We start from the raw sequence: 15,416 nt of genomic DNA, 5'->3' as shown, positions 1-15,416 counted from the left end.
GTACTGATTAAAATGATATATGTTTTAACCAGGGACCTCTCGCAACCTAAGCCATAATCATACACCTAAACCAACGATCCGTTTGGTCAAAGAATGATCACTTTCCACAAAAATGACGGTCAAGATATGAGTCGATGTCTCCATGTTGCTAATAACCTGCACATAGCATTGGTGGTATAGTGGTGAGCATAGCTGCCTTCCAAGCAGTTGACCCGGGTTCGATTCCCGGCCAATGCAGAGCATGAAAACTTCATTAGTTTTAGGGCCTGGATGTCATTTCAAGTGTATTACATTTGAATCATTATCGTTGTTCGTGGCAGTTAGAATTGCTCCTACATTCTTCAGTTTATCTAAAATAATAAATGTTGTGCGACGTTGAACCAACAAGTGCATATGAAAATAGATTTGCAGTCCTTCGCCAAAACCATTCAGCCATCCTTGTCCTGCGCCCAAGAGGTGATAGTTGGCATTCCGACCATTGGCCAAAGATCTGCCTGTCTGAGCTTGTTCAAGGATCTGCAAAAGGGCTCATCCGGGATTTGAACCCGGGACCTCTCGCACCCTAAGCGAGAATCATACCCCTAGACCAACGAGCCTTATGTCCAAAGTGTTTTTCTTTCTTTCTGCAGCAATGTCAGTGAAGATATCGATTGACGTGTCCACGGTGCTTGGAACGATTGAACATCATGTGAGTGTTTTGTGCTTTACTTGTGAGCATGACAGTCTTCCAAACTCTTGACCATGGTTCAGTTCAAATCTTCTGTAGTTCATCTGTTGTGTCTTTCACATTCTGTCTTCTTCAGTCGCGACAGCTAACTGATGACGAGTTTTTATAAATGAATATAGTGCAAAATGAGATCAAATCATTTTTTAAGGAAAAATGAAAAAATAAGACTTCAAAAAGAATGGAACTCGTTTATTTTGAGTCAAATGAAGCAAAGGTACGTGAATCAAAGTAAATTAATGTTGAAAATACCCATTCAAATAGATCAGTTTTCAAGTAGAGAGATTGAGACTCAGCGTATCCGTCTCCATCCTCCACAACTGCCTATGTTACCCCTCCATATCTGCAGTGAAAGATGGTGGACCTAGATCGGTTTTTGTCAAACCATGAGACATACCTATAATCGGTCTTCTCACTAAAACATCTCTAGCTTCCGAACCGTTTGACCTGCAATTTCGTATGACCACTCTCTGGAAAGGGGAGAGCCTCACGAACACGGTGGTATTCTCGATTTTTCTCTACATCCCCCACAAGTGTCAGGAGACTCCTCTGAAGTCAGAACAGTCTATGTGCCAACTTCTGTTTGTAGAATCCAAAATCTTTGGGCTTCAAAGTAATGTGACCCACTTGTCGCAATGTTCTCCGTTTTGCCCTACTTTCCCCACAAGTGTCACAGGCCTAATTTGAAGGTAACCTGTACTGATTAAAATGATAGATGTTTTAACCAGGGACCTCTCGCAACCTAAGCAATAATCATACACCTAAACCAACGATCCTTTTGGTCAAAGAATGATCAATTTCCACAAAAATGACGGTCAAGATATGAGTCGATGTCTCCATGTTGCTAATAACCTAGCACATAGCATTGGTGGTATAGTGGTGAGCATAGCTGCCTTCCAAGCAGTTGACCCGGGTTCGATTCCGGCCAATGCAGAGCATGAAAATTCATTAGTTTTAGGGCCTGGATGTCATTTCAAGTGTATTACATTTGAATCATTATCGTTGTTCGTGGCAGTTAGAATTGCTCCTACATTCTTCAGTTTATCTAAAATAATAAATGTTGTGCGACGTTGAACCAACAAGTGCATATCAAAATAGATTTGCAGTCCATCGCCAAAACCATTCAGCCATCCTTGTCCTGCGCCCAAGAGGTGATAGTTGGCATTCCGACCATTGGCCAAAGATCTGCCTGTCTGAGCTTGTTCAAGGATCTGCAAAAGGGCTCATCCAGGATTTGAACCCGGGACCTCTCGCACCCTAAGCGAGAATCATACCCCTAGACCAACGAGCCTTATGTCCAAAGTGTTTTTCTTTCTTTCTGCAGCAATGTCAGTGAAGATATCGATTGACGTGTCCACGGTGCTTGGAACGATTGAACATCATGTGAGTGTTTTGTGCTTTACTTGTGAGCATGACAGTCTTCCAAACTCTTGACCATGGTTCAGTTCAAATCTTCTGTAGTTCATCTGCTGTGTCTTTCACATTCTGTCTTCTTCAGTCGCGACTGCTAACTGATGACGAGTTTTTATAAATGAATATAGTGCAAAATGAGATCAAATCATTTTTTAAGGAAAGATGAAAAAATAAGACTTCAAAAAGAATGGAACTCGTTTATTTTGAGTCAAATGAAGCAAAGGTACGTGAATCAAAGTAAATTAATGTTGAAAATACCCATTCAAATAGATCAGTGTTCAACGAGAGAGATTGAGACTCAGCGTTTCCGTCTCCATCCTCCACAACTGCTTATGTTACCCCTCCATATCTGCAGTGAAAGATGGTGGACCGAGATCGTTTTTGTCAAACCATGAGACATACCTATAATCGGTCTTCTCACTAAAACATCTCTAGCTTCCGAACCGTTTGACCTGCAATTTCGTATGACCACTCTCTGGAAAGGGGAGAGCCTCACGAACACGGTGGTATTCTCGATTTTTCTCTACATACCCCACAAGTGTCAGGAGACTCCTCTGAAGTCAGAACAGTCTATGTGCCAACTTCTGTTTGTAGAATCCAAAATCTTTGGGCTTCAAAGTAATGTGACCCCACTTGTCGCAATGTTCTCCGTTTTGCCCTACTTTCCCCACAAGTGTCACGGCCTAATTTGAAGGTAACCTGTACTGATTAAAATGATAGATGTTTTAACCAGGGACCTCTCGCAACCTAAGCAATAATCATACACCTAAACCAACGATCCTTTTGGTCAAAGAATGATCAATTTCCACAAAAATGACGGTCAAGATATGAGTCGATGTCTCCATGTTGCTAATGACTAGCACATAGCATTGGTGGTATAGTGGTGAGCATAGCTGCCTTCCAAGCAGTTGACCCGGGTTCGATTCCTGGCCAATGCAGAGCATGAAAAATTCATTAGTTTTAGGGCCTGGATGTCATTTCAAGTGTATTACATTTGAATCATTATCGTTGTTCGTGGCAGTTAGAATTGCTCCTACATTCTTCAGTTTATCTAAATTAATAAATGTTGTGCGACGTTGAACCAACAAGTGCATATCAAAATAGATTTGCAGTCCATCGCCAAAACCATTCAGCCATCCTTGTCCTGCGCCCAAGAGGTGATAGTTGGCATTCCGACCATTGGCCAAAGATCTGCCTGTCTGAGCTTGTTCAAGGATCTGCAAAAGGGCTCATCCAGGATTTGAACCCGGGACCTCTCGCACCCTAAGCGAGAATCATACCCCTAGACCAACGAGCCTTATGTCCAAAGTGTTTTTCTTTCTTTCTGCAGCAATGTCAGTGAAGATATCGATTGACGTGTCCACGGTGCTTGGAACGATTGAACATCATGTGAGTGTTTTGTGCTTTACTTGTGAGCATGACAGTCTTCCAAACTCTTGACCATGGTTCAGTTCAAATCTTCTGTAGTTCATCTGCTGTGTCTTTCACATTCTGTCTTCTTCAGTCGCGACTGCTAACTGATGACGAGTTTTTATAAATGAATATAGTGCAAAATGAGATCAAATCGTTTTTTAAGGAGAGATGAAAAAATAAGACTTCAAAAAGAATGGAACTCGTTTATTTTGAGTCAAATGACGCAAAGGTACGTGAATCAAAGTAAATTAATGTTGAAAATACCCATTCAAATAGATCAGTGTTCAACGAGAGAGATTGAGACTCAGCGTTTCCGTCTCCATCCTCCACAACTGCTTATGTTACCCCTCCATATCTGCAGTGAAAGATGGTGGACCGAGATCGTTTTTTGTCAAACTATGAGACATACCTATAATCGGTCTTCTCACTAAAACATCTCTAGCTTCCGAACCGTTTGACCTGCAATTTCGTATGACCACTCTCTGGAAAGGGGAGAGCCTCACGAACACGGTGGTATTCTCGATTTTTCTCTACATACCCCACAAGTGTCAGGAGACTCCTCTGAAGTCAGAACAGTCTATGTGCCAACTTCTGTTTGTAGAATCCAAAATCTTTGGGCTTCAAAGTAATGTGACCCCACTTGTCGCAATGTTCTCCGTTTTGCCCTACGTTCCCCACAAGTGTCACGGCCTAATTTGAAGGTAACCTGTACTGATTAAAATGATAGATGTTTTAACCAGGGACCTCTCGCAACCTAAGCAATAATCATACACCTAAACCAACGATCCTTTTGGTCAAAGAATGATCAATTTCCACAAAAATGACGGTCAAGATATGAGTCGATGTCTCCATGTTGCTAATGACTAGCACATAGCATTGGTGGTATAGTGGTGAGCATAGCTGCCTTCCAAGCAGTTGACCCGGGTTTGATTCCTGGCCAATGCAGAGCATGAAAAATTCATTAGTTTTAGGGCCTGGATGTCATTTCAAGTGTATTACATTTGAATCATTATCGTTGTTCGTGGCAGTTAGAATTGCTCCTACATTCTTCAGTTTATCTAAATTAATAAATGTTGTGCGACGTTGAACCAACAAGTGCATATCAAAATAGATTTGCAGTCCATCGCCAAAACCATTCAGCCATCCTTGTCCTGCGCCCAAGAGGTGATAGTTGGCATTCCGACCATTGGCCAAAGATCTGCCTGTCTGAGCTTGTTCAAGGATCTGCAAAAGGGCTCATCCAGGATTTGAACCCGGGACCTCTCGCACCCTAAGCGAGAATCATACCCCTAGACCAACGAGCCTTATGTCCAAAGTGTTTTTCTTTCTTTCTGCAGCAATGTCAGTGAAGATATCGATTGACGTGTCCACGGTGCTTGGAACGATTGAACATCATGTGAGTGTTTTGTGCTTTACTTGTGAGCATGACAGTCTTCCAAACTCTTGACCATGGTTCAGTTCAAATCTTCTGTAGTTCATCTGCTGTGTCTTTCACATTCTGTCTTCTTCAGTCGCGACTGCTAACTGATGACGAGTTTTTATAAATGAATATAGTGCAAAATGAGATCAAATCGTTTTTTAAGGAGAGATGAAAAAATAAGACTTCAAAAAGAATGGAACTCGTTTATTTTGAGTCAAATGACGCAAAGGTACGTGAATCAAAGTAAATTAATGTTGAAAATACCCATTCAAATAGATCAGTGTTCAAGAGAGATTGAGACTCAGCGTTTCCGTCTCCATCCTCCACAACTGCTTATGTTACCCCTCCATATCTGCAGTGAAAGATGGTGGACCGAGATCGTTTTTTGTCAAACTACGAGACATACCTATAATCGGTCTTCTCACTAAAACATCTCTAGCTTCCGAACCGTTTGACCTGCAATTTCGTATGACCACTCTCTGGAAAGGGGAGAGCCTCACGAACACGGTGGTATTCTCGATTTTTCTCTACATACCCCACAAGTGTCAGGAGACTCCTCTGAAGTCAGAACAGTCTATGTGCCAACTTCTGTTTGTAGAATCCAAAATCTTTGGGCTTCAAAGTAATGTGACCCCACTTGTCGCAATGTTCTCCGTTTTGCCCTACGTTCCCCACAAGTGTCACGGCCTAATTTGAAGGTAACCTGTACTGATTAAAATGATAGATGTTTTAACCAGGGACCTCTCGCAACCTAAGCAATAATCATACACCTAAACCAACAATCCTTTTGGTCAAAGAATGATCAATTTCCACAAAAATGACGGTCAAGATATGAGTCGATGTCTCCATGTTGCTAATGACTAGCACATAGCATTGGTGGTATAGTGGTGAGCATAGCTGCCTTCCAAGCAGTTGACCCGGGTTTGATTCCTGGCCAATGCAGAGCATGAAAAATTCATTAGTTTTAGGGCCTGGATGTCATTTCAAGTGTATTACATTTGAATCATTATCGTTGTTCGTGGCAGTTAGAATTGCTCCTACATTCTTCAGTTTATCTAAATTAATAAATGTTGTGCGACGTTGAACCAACAAGTGCATATCAAAATAGATTTGCAGTCCATCGCCAAAACCATTCAGCCATCCTTGTCCTGCGCCCAAGAGGTGATAGTTGGCATTCCGACCATTGGCCAAAGATCTGCCTGTCTGAGCTTGTTCAAGGATCTGCAAAAGGGCTCATCCAGGATTTGAACCCGGGACCTCTCGCACCCTAAGCGAGAATCATACCCCTAGACCAACGAGCCTTATGTCCAAAGTGTTTTTCTTTCTTTCTGCAGCAATGTCAGTGAAGATATCGATTGACGTGTCCACGGTGCTTGGAACGATTGAACATCATGTGAGTGTTTTGTGCTTTACTTGTGAGCATGACAGTCTTCCAAACTCTTGACCATGGTTCAGTTCAAATCTTCTGTAGTTCATCTGCTGTGTCTTTCACATTCTGTCTTCTTCAGTCGCGACTGCTAACTGATGACGAGTTTTTATAAATGAATATAGTGCAAAATGAGATCAAATCGTTTTTTAAGGAGAGATGAAAAAATAAGACTTCAAAAGAATGGAACTCGTTTATTTTGAGTCAAATGACGCAAAGGTACGTGAATCAAAGTAAATTAATGTTGAAAATACCCATTCAAATAGATCAGTGTTCAACGAGAGAGATTGAGACTCAGCGTTTCCGTCTCCATCCTCCACAACTGCTTATGTTACCCCTCCATATCTGCAGTGAAAGATGGTGGACCGAGATCGTTTTTTGTCAAACTACGAGACATACCTATAATCGGTCTTCTCACTAAAACATCTCTAGCTTCCGAACCGTTTGACCTGCAATTTCGTATGACCACTCTCTGGAAAGGGGAGAGCCTCACGAACACGGTGGTATTCTCGATTTTTCTCTACATACCCCACAAGTGTCAGGAGACTCCTCTGAAGTCAGAACAGTCTATGTGCCAACTTCTGTTTGTAGAATCCAAAATCTTTGGGCTTCAAAGTAATGTGACCCCACTTGTCGCAATGTTCTCCGTTTTGCCCTACGTTCCCCACAAGTGTCACGGCCTAATTTGAAGGTAACCTGTACTGATTAAAATGATAGATGTTTTAACCAGGGACCTCTCGCAACCTAAGCAATAATCATACACCTAAACCAACAATCCTTTTGGTCAAAGAATGATCAATTTCCACAAAAATGACGGTCAAGATATGAGTCGATGTCTCCATGTTGCTAATGACTAGCACATAGCATTGGTGGTATAGTGGTGAGCATAGCTGCCTTCCAAGCAGTTGACCGGGTTTGATTCCTGGCCAATGCAGAGCATGAAAAATTCATTAGTTTTAGGGCCTGGATGTCATTTCAAGTGTATTACATTTGAATCATTATCGTTGTTCGTGGCAGTTAGAATTGCTCCTACATTCTTCAGTTTATCTAAATTAATAAATGTTGTGCGACGTTGAACCAACAAGTGCATATCAAAATAGATTTGCAGTCCATCGCCAAAACCATTCAGCCATCCTTGTCCTGCGCCCAAGAGGTGATAGTTGGCATTCCGACCATTGGCCAAAGATCTGCCTGTCTGAGCTTGTTCAAGGATCTGCAAAAGGGCTCATCCAGGATTTGAACCCGGGACCTCTCGCACCCTAAGCGAGAATCATACCCCTAGACCAACGAGCCTTATGTCCAAAGTGTTTTTCTTTCTTTCTGCAGCAATGTCAGTGAAGATATCGATTGACGTGTCCACGGTGCTTGGAACGATTGAACATCATGTGAGTGTTTTGTGCTTTACTTGTGAGCATGACAGTCTTCCAAACTCTTGACCATGGTTCAGTTCAAATCTTCTGTAGTTCATCTGCTGTGTCTTTCACATTCTGTCTTCTTCAGTCGCGACTGCTAACTGATGACGAGTTTTTATAAATGAATATAGTGCAAAATGAGATCAAATCGTTTTTTAAGGAGAGATGAAAAAATAAGACTTCAAAAAGAATGGAACTCGTTTATTTTGAGTCAAATGACGCAAAGGTACGTGAATCAAAGTAAATTAATGTTGAAAATACCCATTAAAGATCAGTGTTCAACGAGAGAGATTGAGACTCAGCGTTTCCGTCTCCATCCTCCACAACTGCTTATGTTACCCCTCCATATCTGCAGTGAAAGATGGTGGACCGAGATCGTTTTTGTCAAACTACGAGACATACCTATAATCGGTCTTCTCACTAAAACATCTCTAGCTTCCGAACCGTTTGACCTGCAATTTCGTATGACCACTCTCTGGAAAGGGGAGAGCCTCACGAACACGGTGGTATTCTCGATTTTTCTCTACATACCCCACAAGTGTCAGGAGACTCCTCTGAAGTCAGAACAGTCTATGTGCCAACTTCTGTTTGTAGAATCCAAAATCTTTGGGCTTCAAAGTAATGTGACCCCACTTGTCGCAATGTTCTCCGTTTTGCCCTACGTTCCCCACAAGTGTCACGGCCTAATTTGAAGGTAACCTGTACTGATTAAAATGATAGATGTTTTAACCAGGGACCTCTCGCAACCTAAGCAATAATCATACACCTAAACCAACAATCCTTTTGGTCAAAGAATGATCAATTTCCACAAAAATGACGGTCAAGATATGAGTCGATGTCTCCATGTTGCTAATGACTAGCACATAGCATTGGTGGTATAGTGGTGAGCATAGCTGCCTTCCAAGCAGTTGACCCGGGTTTGATTCCTGGCCAATGCAGAGCATGAAAAATTCATTAGTTTTAGGGCCTGGATGTCATTTCAAGTGTATTACATTTGAATCATTATCGTTGTTCGTGGCAGTTAGAATTGCTCCTACATTCTTCAGTTTATCTAAATTAATAAATGTTGTGCGACGTTGAACCAACAAGTGCATATCAAAATAGATTTGCAGTCCATCGCCAAAACCATTCAGCCATCCTTGTCCTGCGCCCAAGAGGTGATAGTTGGCATTCCGACCATTGGCCAAAGATCTGCCTGTCTGAGCTTGTTCAAGGATCTGCAAAAGGGCTCATCCAGGATTTGAACCCGGGACCTCTCGCACCCTAAGCGAGAATCATACCCCTAGACCAACGAGCCTTATGTCCAAAGTGTTTTTCTTTCTTTCTGCAGCAATGTCAGTGAAGATATTGATTGACGTGTCCACGGTGCTTGGAACGATTGAACATCATGTGAGTGTTTTGTGCTTTACTTGTGAGCATGACAGTCTTCCAAACTCTTGACCATGGTTCAGTTCAAATCTTCTGTAGTTCATCTGCTGTGTCTTTCACATTCTGTCTTCTTCAGTCGCGACTGCTAACTGATGACGAGTTTTTATAAATGAATATAGTGCAAAATGAGATCAAATCGTTTTTTAAGGAGAGATGAAAAAATAAGACTTCAAAAAGAATGGAACTCGTTTATTTTGAGTCAAATGACGCAAAGGTACGTGAATCAAAGTAAATTAATGTTGAAAATACCCATTCAAATAGATCAGTGTTCAACGAGAGAGATTGAGACTCAGCGTTTCCGTCTCCATCCTCCACAACTGCTTATGTTACCCTCCATATCTGCAGTGAAAGATGGTGGACCGAGATCGTTTTTTGTCAAACTACGAGACATACCTATAATCGGTCTTCTCACTAAAACATCTCTAGCTTCCGAACCGTTTGACCTGCAATTTCGTATGACCACTCTCTGGAAAGGGGAGAGCCTCACGAACACGGTGGTATTCTCGATTTTTCTCTACATACCCCACAAGTGTCAGGAGACTCCTCTGAAGTCAGAACAGTCTATGTGCCAACTTCTGTTTGTAGAATCCAAAATCTTTGGGCTTCAAAGTAATGTGACCCCACTTGTCGCAATGTTCTCCGTTTTGCCCTACGTTCCCCACAAGTGTCACGGCCTAATTTGAAGGTAACCTGTACTGATTAAAATGATAGATGTTTTAACCAGGGACCTCTCGCAACCTAAGCAATAATCATACACCTAAACCAACAATCCTTTTGGTCAAAGAATGATCAATTTCCACAAAAATGACGGTCAAGATATGAGTCGATGTCTCCATGTTGCTAATGACTAGCACATAGCATTGGTGGTATAGTGGTGAGCATAGCTGCCTTCCAAGCAGTTGACCCGGGTTTGATTCCTGGCCAATGCAGAGCATGAAAAATTCATTAGTTTTAGGGCCTGGATGTCATTTCAAGTGTATTACATTTGAATCATTATCGTTGTTCGTGGCAGTTAGAATTGCTCCTACATTCTTCAGTTTATCTAAATTAATAAATGTTGTGCGACGTTGAACCAACAAGTGCATATCAAAATAGATTTGCAGTCCATCGCCAAAACCATTCAGCCATCCTTGTCCTGCGCCCAAGAGGTGATAGTTGGCATTCCGACCATTGGCCAAAGATCTGCCTGTCTGAGCTTGTTCAAGGATCTGCAAAAGGGCTCATCCAGGATTTGAACCCGGGACCTCTCGCACCCTAAGCGAGAATCATACCCCTAGACCAACGAGCCTTATGTCCAAAGTGTTTTTCTTTCTTTCTGCAGCAATGTCAGTGAAGATATCGATTGACGTGTCCACGGTGCTTGGAACGATTGAACATCATGTGAGTGTTTTGTGCTTTACTTGTGAGCATGACAGTCTTCCAAACTCTTGACCATGGTTCAGTTCAAATCTTCTGTAGTTCATCTGCTGTGTCTTTCACATTCTGTCTTCTTCAGTCGCGACTGCTAACTGATGACGAGTTTTTATAAATGAATATAGTGCAAAATGAGATCAAATCGTTTTTTAAGGAGAGATGAAAAAATAAGACTTCAAAAAGAATGGAACTCGTTTATTTTGAGTCAAATGACGCAAAGGTACGTGAATCAAAGTAAATTAATGTTGAAAATACCCATTCAAATAGATCAGTGTTCAACGAGAGAGATTGAGACTCAGCGTTTCCGTCTCCATCCTCCACAACTGCTTATGTTACCCCTCCATATCTGCAGTGAAAGATGGTGGACCGAGATCGTTTTTTGTCAAACTACGAGACATACCTATAATCGGTCTTCTCACTAAAACATCTCTAGCTTCCGAACCGTTTGACCTGCAATTTCGTATGACCACTCTCTGGAAAGGGGAGAGCCTCACGAACACGGTGGTATTCTCGATTTTTCTCTACATACCCCACAAGTGTCAGGAGACTCCTCTGAAGTCAGAACAGTCTATGTGCCAACTTCTGTTTGTAGAATCCAAAATCTTTGGGCTTCAAAGTAATGTGACCCCACTTGTCGCAATGTTCTCCGTTTTGCCCTACGTTCCCCACAAGTGTCACGGCCTAATTTGAAGGTAACCTGTACTGATTAAAATGATAGATGTTTTAACCAGGGACCTCTCGCAACCTAAGCAATAATCATACACCTAAACCAACAATCCTTTTGGTCAAAGAATGATCAATTTCCACAAAAATGACGGTCAAGATATGAGTCGATGTCTCCATGTTGCTAATGACTAGCACATAGCATTGGTGGTATAGTGGTGAGCATAGCTGCCTTCCAAGCAGTTGACCCGGGTTTGATTCCTGGCCAATGCAGAGCATGAAAAATTCATTAGTTTTAGGGCCTGGATGTCATTTCAAGTGTATTACATTTGAATCATTATCGTTGTTCGTGGCAGTTAGAATTGCTCCTACATTCTTCAGTTTATCTAAATTAATAAATGTTGTGCGACGTTGAACCAACAAGTGCATATCAAAATAGATTTGCAGTCCATCGCCAAAACCATTCAGCCATCCTTGTCCTGCGCCCAAGAGGTGATAGTTGGCATTCCGACCATTGGCCAAAGATCTGCCTGTCTGAGCTTGTTCAAGGATCTGCAAAAGGGCTCATCCAGGATTTGAACCCGGGACCTCTCGCACCCTAAGCGAGAATCATACCCCTAGACCAACGAGCCTTATGTCCAAAGTGTTTTTTCTTTCTTTCTGCAGCAATGTCAGTGAAGATATCGATTGACGTGTCCACGGTGCTTGGAACGATTGAACATCATGTGAGTGTTTTGTGCTTTACTTGTGAGCATGACAGTCTTCCAAACTCTTGACCATGGTTCAGTTCAAATCTTCTGTAGTTCATCTGCTGTGTCTTTCACATTCTGTCTTCTTCAGTCGCGACTGCTAACTGATGACGAGTTTTTATAAATGAATATAGTGCAAAATGAGATCAAATCGTTTTTTAAGGAGAGATGAAAAAATAAGACTTCAAAAAGAATGGAACTCGTTTATTTTGAGTCAAATGACGCAAAGGTACGTGAATCAAAGTAAATTAATGTTGAAAATACCCATTCAAATAGATCAGTGTTCAACGAGAGAGATTGAGACTCAGCGTTTCCGTCTCCATCCTCCACAACTGCTTATGTTACCCCTCCATATCTGCAGTGAAAGATGGTGGACCGAGATCGTTTTTTGTCAAACTACGAGACATACCTATAATCGGTCTTCTCACTAAAACATCTCTAGCTTCCGAACCGTTTGACCTGCAATTTCGTATGACCACTCTCTGGAAAGGGGAGAGCCTCACGAACACGGTGGTATTCTCGATTTTTCTCTACATACCCCACAAGTGTCAGGAGACTCCTCTGAAGTCAGAACAGTCTATGTGCCAACTTCTGTTTGTAGAATCCAAAATCTTTGGGCTTCAAAGTAATGTGACCCCACTTGTCGCAATGTTCTCCGTTTTGCCCTACGTTCCCCACAAGTGTCACGGCCTAATTTGAAGGTAACCTGTACTGATTAAAATGATAGATGTTTTAACCAGGGACCTCTCGCAACCTAAGCAATAATCATACACCTAAACCAACAATCCTTTTGGTCAAAGAATGATCAATTTCCACAAAAATGACGGTCAAGATATGAGTCGATGTCTCCATGTTGCTAATGACTAGCACATAGCATTGGTGGTATAGTGGTGAGCATAGCTGCCTTCCAAGCAGTTGACCCGGGTTTGATTCCTGGCCAATGCAGAGCATGAAAAATTCATTAGTTTTAGGGCCTGGATGTCATTTCAAGTGTATTACATTTGAATCATTATTATCGTTGTTCGTGGCAGTTAGAATTGCTCCTACATTCTTCAGTTTATCTAAATTAATAAATGTTGTGCGACGTTGAACCAACAAGTGCATATCAAAATAGATTTGCAGTCCATCGCCAAAACCATTCAGCCATCCTTGTCCTGCGCCCAAGAGGTGATAGTTGGCATTCCGACCATTGGCCAAAGATCTGCCTGTCTGAGCTTGTTCAAGGATCTGCAAAAGGGCTCATCCAGGATTTGAACCCGGGACCTCTCGCACCCTAAGCGAGAATCATACCCCTAGACCAACGAGCCTTATGTCCAAAGTGTTTTTCTTTCTTTCTGCAGCAATGTCAGTGAAGATATTGATTGACGTGTCCACGGTGCTTGGAACGATTGAACATCATGTGAGTGTTTTGTGCTTTACTTGTGAGCATGACAGTCTTCCAAACTCTTGACCATGGTTCAGTTCAAATCTTCTGTAGTTCATCTGCTGTGTCTTTCACATTCTGTCTTCTTCAGTCGCGACTGCTAACTGATGACGAGTTTTTATAAATGAATATAGTGCAAAATGAGATCAAATCGTTTTTTAAGGAGAGATGAAAAAATAAGACTTCAAAAAGAATGGAACTCGTTTATTTTGAGTCAAATGACGCAAAGGTACGTGAATCAAAGTAAATTAATGTTGAAAATACCCATTCAAATAGATCAGTGTTCAACGAGAGAGATTGAGACTCAGCGTTTCCGTCTCCATCCTCCACAACTGCTTATGTTACCCCTCCATATCTGCAGTGAAAGATGGTGGACCGAGATCGTTTTTTGTCAAACTACGAGACATACCTATAATCGGTCTTCTCACTAAAACATCTCTAGCTTCCGAACCGTTTGACCTGCAATTTCGTATGACCACTCTCTGGAAAGGGGAGAGCCTCACGAACACGGTGGTATTCTCGATTTTTCTCTACATACCCCACAAGTGTCAGGAGACTCCTCTGAAGTCAGAACAGTCTATGTGCCAACTTCTGTTTGTAGAATCCAAAATCTTTGGGCTTCAAAGTAATGTGACCCCACTTGTCGCAATGTTCTCCGTTTTGCCCTACGTTCCCCACAAGTGTCACGGCCTAATTTGAAGGTAACCTGTACTGATTAAAATGATAGATGTTTTAACCAGGGACCTCTCGCAACCTAAGCAATAATCATACACCTAAACCAACAATCCTTTTGGTCAAAGAATGATCAATTTCCACAAAAATGACGGTCAAGATATGAGTCGATGTCTCCATGTTGCTAATGACTAGCACATAGCATTGGTGGTATAGTGGTGAGCATAGCTGCCTTCCAAGCAGTTGACCCGGGTTTGATTCCTGGCCAATGCAGAGCATGAAAAATTCATTAGTTTTAGGGCCTGGATGTCATTTCAAGTGTATTACATTTGAATCATTATCGTTGTTCGTGGCAGTTAGAATTGCTCCTACATTCTTCAGTTTATCTAAATTAATAAATGTTGTGCGACGTTGAACCAACAAGTGCATATCAAAATAGATTTGCAGTCCATCGCCAAAACCATTCAGCCATCCTTGTCCTGCGCCCAAGAGGTGATAGTTGGCATTCCGACCATTGGCCAAAGATCTGCCTGTCTGAGCTTGTTCAAGGATCTGCAAAAGGGCTCATCCAGGATTTGAACCCGGGACCTCTCGCACCCTAAGCGAGAATCATACCCCTAGACCAACGAGCCTTATGTCCAAAGTGTTTTTCTTTCTTTCTGCAGCAATGTCAGTGAAGATATTGATTGACGTGTCCACGGTGCTTGGAACGATTGAACATCATGTGAGTGTTTTGTGCTTTACTTGTGAGCATGACAGTCTTCCAAACTCTTGACCATGGTTCAGTTCAAATCTTCTGTAGTTCATCTGCTGTGTCTTTCACATTCTGTCTTCTTCAGTCGCGACTGCTAACTGATGACGAGTTTTTATAAATGAATATAGTGCAAAATGAGATCAAATCGTTTTTTAAGGAGAGATGAAAAAATAAGACTTCAAAAAGAATGGAACTCGTTTATTTTGAGTCAAATGACGCAAAGGTACGTGAATCAAAGTAAATTAATGTTGAAAATACCCATTCAAATAGATCAGTGTTCAACGAGAGAGATTGAGACTCAGCGTTTCCGTCTCCATCCTCCACAACTGCTTATGTTACCCCTCCATATCTGCAGTGAAAGATGGTGGACCGAGATCGTTTTTTGTCAAACTACGAGACATACCTATAATCGGTCTTCTCACTAAAACATCTCTAGCTTCCGAACCGTTTGACCTGCAATTTCGTATGACCACTCTCTGGAAAGGGGAGAGCCTCACGAACACGGT

General features: G+C 41.9%; 21 non-coding genes across 21 annotated transcripts; 10 read left to right on the top strand and 11 right to left on the bottom strand.

The window, feature by feature from the left end:
* Positions 1 to 165: 165 nt before the first annotated feature.
* On the top strand, positions 166 to 237 carry trnag-ucc. Its single transcript has one exon. It is a non-coding gene; the product is annotated as a tRNA-Gly (tRNA).
* A 287-nt stretch (positions 238 to 524) lies between these two features.
* Positions 525 to 596, bottom strand: trnap-agg. The gene has a single exon. It is a non-coding gene; the product is annotated as a tRNA-Pro (tRNA).
* A 990-nt stretch (positions 597 to 1,586) lies between these two features.
* Positions 1,587 to 1,657, top strand: trnag-ucc. Its single transcript has one exon. It is a non-coding gene; the product is annotated as a tRNA-Gly (tRNA).
* Positions 1,658 to 1,943: 286 nt separating this feature from the next.
* On the bottom strand, positions 1,944 to 2,015 carry trnap-agg. Its single transcript has one exon. It is a non-coding gene; the product is annotated as a tRNA-Pro (tRNA).
* Positions 2,016 to 3,003: 988 nt separating this feature from the next.
* On the top strand, positions 3,004 to 3,075 carry trnag-ucc. Its single transcript has one exon. It is a non-coding gene; the product is annotated as a tRNA-Gly (tRNA).
* A 287-nt stretch (positions 3,076 to 3,362) lies between these two features.
* Positions 3,363 to 3,434, bottom strand: trnap-agg. Its single transcript has one exon. It is a non-coding gene; the product is annotated as a tRNA-Pro (tRNA).
* Positions 3,435 to 4,423: 989 nt separating this feature from the next.
* trnag-ucc lies at positions 4,424 to 4,495 on the top strand. Its single transcript has one exon. It is a non-coding gene; the product is annotated as a tRNA-Gly (tRNA).
* Positions 4,496 to 4,782: 287 nt separating this feature from the next.
* On the bottom strand, positions 4,783 to 4,854 carry trnap-agg. The gene has a single exon. It is a non-coding gene; the product is annotated as a tRNA-Pro (tRNA).
* A 986-nt stretch (positions 4,855 to 5,840) lies between these two features.
* Positions 5,841 to 5,912, top strand: trnag-ucc. The gene has a single exon. It is a non-coding gene; the product is annotated as a tRNA-Gly (tRNA).
* A 287-nt stretch (positions 5,913 to 6,199) lies between these two features.
* On the bottom strand, positions 6,200 to 6,271 carry trnap-agg. Its single transcript has one exon. It is a non-coding gene; the product is annotated as a tRNA-Pro (tRNA).
* Positions 6,272 to 7,617: 1,346 nt separating this feature from the next.
* Positions 7,618 to 7,689, bottom strand: trnap-agg. Its single transcript has one exon. It is a non-coding gene; the product is annotated as a tRNA-Pro (tRNA).
* A 985-nt stretch (positions 7,690 to 8,674) lies between these two features.
* Positions 8,675 to 8,746, top strand: trnag-ucc. Its single transcript has one exon. It is a non-coding gene; the product is annotated as a tRNA-Gly (tRNA).
* A 287-nt stretch (positions 8,747 to 9,033) lies between these two features.
* On the bottom strand, positions 9,034 to 9,105 carry trnap-agg. Its single transcript has one exon. It is a non-coding gene; the product is annotated as a tRNA-Pro (tRNA).
* A 988-nt stretch (positions 9,106 to 10,093) lies between these two features.
* On the top strand, positions 10,094 to 10,165 carry trnag-ucc. The gene has a single exon. It is a non-coding gene; the product is annotated as a tRNA-Gly (tRNA).
* A 287-nt stretch (positions 10,166 to 10,452) lies between these two features.
* On the bottom strand, positions 10,453 to 10,524 carry trnap-agg. The gene has a single exon. It is a non-coding gene; the product is annotated as a tRNA-Pro (tRNA).
* A 989-nt stretch (positions 10,525 to 11,513) lies between these two features.
* Positions 11,514 to 11,585, top strand: trnag-ucc. The gene has a single exon. It is a non-coding gene; the product is annotated as a tRNA-Gly (tRNA).
* Positions 11,586 to 11,872: 287 nt separating this feature from the next.
* On the bottom strand, positions 11,873 to 11,944 carry trnap-agg. Its single transcript has one exon. It is a non-coding gene; the product is annotated as a tRNA-Pro (tRNA).
* A 990-nt stretch (positions 11,945 to 12,934) lies between these two features.
* trnag-ucc lies at positions 12,935 to 13,006 on the top strand. The gene has a single exon. It is a non-coding gene; the product is annotated as a tRNA-Gly (tRNA).
* Positions 13,007 to 13,296: 290 nt separating this feature from the next.
* On the bottom strand, positions 13,297 to 13,368 carry trnap-agg. Its single transcript has one exon. It is a non-coding gene; the product is annotated as a tRNA-Pro (tRNA).
* A 989-nt stretch (positions 13,369 to 14,357) lies between these two features.
* On the top strand, positions 14,358 to 14,429 carry trnag-ucc. The gene has a single exon. It is a non-coding gene; the product is annotated as a tRNA-Gly (tRNA).
* Positions 14,430 to 14,716: 287 nt separating this feature from the next.
* trnap-agg lies at positions 14,717 to 14,788 on the bottom strand. Its single transcript has one exon. It is a non-coding gene; the product is annotated as a tRNA-Pro (tRNA).
* Positions 14,789 to 15,416: the final 628 nt, after the last annotated feature.

This window comes from Oncorhynchus gorbuscha, linkage group LG03 (assembly GCF_021184085.1).
Source record: "Oncorhynchus gorbuscha isolate QuinsamMale2020 ecotype Even-year linkage group LG03, OgorEven_v1.0, whole genome shotgun sequence".
NCBI lineage: Eukaryota > Metazoa > Chordata > Actinopteri > Salmoniformes > Salmonidae > Oncorhynchus > Oncorhynchus gorbuscha.
The sequence above is the reverse complement of the archived record's forward strand: the minus strand, read 5'-3'. Positions and strand labels throughout refer to the sequence as shown.